Source organism: Mastomys coucha, unplaced genomic scaffold (assembly GCF_008632895.1).
Source record: "Mastomys coucha isolate ucsf_1 unplaced genomic scaffold, UCSF_Mcou_1 pScaffold18, whole genome shotgun sequence".
NCBI lineage: Eukaryota > Metazoa > Chordata > Mammalia > Rodentia > Muridae > Mastomys > Mastomys coucha.
In genome coordinates, this window is record NW_022196900.1 from 59,742,928 (window position 1) to 59,744,827 (window position 1,900).

A 1,900-nucleotide genomic window follows, 5' to 3' on the forward strand; every position below is an offset into this window, starting at 1 on the left:
AAAAAAAAGGAAGTCAAATGGTGCTCTCTCTGTGTGTTTGCCTTTGGTCACCGTGACTGATCTACCCCTAAAATGTATATATTGTAGCATTTGTCTACCTGCTGTCTCAACTTCAGGACAGATGTTCAGGAACTATGTTGATTGAACTTAGACTCTAGGCATGTTTGAATGGAAGTGGTGTTTAGTACCACAGAGGGAACTTTAGGCTACATTTTAAATCTCAGATAGAAATGAGCCATACAGACGAGTCACGCCCACAGACGTCCTCTTAGTAGCCAGGTTTCTAGGGGATGGCCTAGAGCAGCTCTGTGTGACCTTACTCTTCTCACGAAGGCCTTTTCCACAGTCCCTTCTTCCATAGTATGTTTACACAGGCCCTAGAGGAGATAGATTTGGATGCTGGAAATGGTTGTGCATCACCGTTTAGGTTATTGCTTTCGGAATGGGGCACCCAAGGAGGCAGAGTCAGGAAAATGGTCCCTCAGCCTGGATCAGTATCCACGAGAGAAGAGCAAGGGTTGCTTCACTGCTCCTTTAGTTGGCCTCAATAGGAGCTTCCCCTGACCATTCATGCTGCAAACCTGTGATGCTAGAGGCATGCATAACCACACCCGCATGCCTTGTAGCTTGTTTACAAGTTGGCCCAGGTCTCAGGAGTGCTTACTGTCCACAGGCGATGAGCAGGAGGAAACCCTGTGATGAGTAAACTTAAACTCACACTTTGTGCTTTTCCCGGAGATATTTACCAATTAAATTCCAGCACCCAGGACTGTAATACTTTATTCAAAGAGCTAGCTGAAACCCAAAGACAAAACACCCTATTTCAAAAAGCAGATGTCTAAAAAACACGCTGAGTTTGTTCAAAGATTACAAAACTCCAAATTCCTTAACTTGGTAAATAAGCAATATGGTCCTTCTTGCCTTCCTTAGGGGGTGACATCGAGTGTGCCCATCCTGACATTTACTTGCCAGTCACCTTTTTACCGTGTTCAGAATCTTAGGGAGATTCAAGTTTGACATAGAGATGAATTTTTGATTTGACTTTTCTTTTATTAAAAAAAAAATAACTCCTTTATTCTAAAAAAAAGATGTCAGCAAGTCTTGTTTTTATTTTAAAGCTATAGAGATGTATAAGATGCACAATAAATCCTAGAAATATTTCATGAGGGGGATATAAGAGTTAGGAAGATCCTGAACTTCCTGCTTTTAAAAGTAGAATTTACATAAGGAATAAAGGAAATCCGTCTACCAAAATGTGCCTAAGTTTTCCCAAACAAGCATGAACTTATAGGTACTGTGAACTCCAAAGAGTTGGCTATATTCAGATTTACTGAGCAATGAATTTAGACCTGTTTTGTGGCATGAATAAGCTGATTCTATGTGACATTTCTTGAAGTGGAGCAGAGGAGAAGATTTGTATCCTTTTGTTGCTATGCAACTGTTTAATGATGACACTTCAAACCACAATTCTATATATCGTATGACAATCAATTGTTTTCCAAGAATATTTATTTTGAGTAAACACAGTCTCAGTGAATCTGAGTTTTCAAGGAGTCCATTAATGGGGGACTAGCATTCCATGAGCCAGTAAGATACCTTCTCTGGAAAGTCATTACTATGGTTAAAAAAATAATAAATTCAACTTAGTTTTTTATAAAGAACTATAACACTTATTTTTAAGCCTTTTTTAAAGTAATAACTGAAGCCATTAAGGTGAGCAAACTGAATCTCAAAACCACTTGTTATATTGTATTAAGACAGTGCTGTGGTGCTTCGGCATGCAGCCTCTTTTGTATTAAAAGGTAGCCTTTTCCACAAGCTGAACAAAAACTTCTTTTACTTTGTTGACAATGTTTTTTTTGTAAGGTGAGTTTATTGTCAGGCTTTTTTTTTTTTTTTT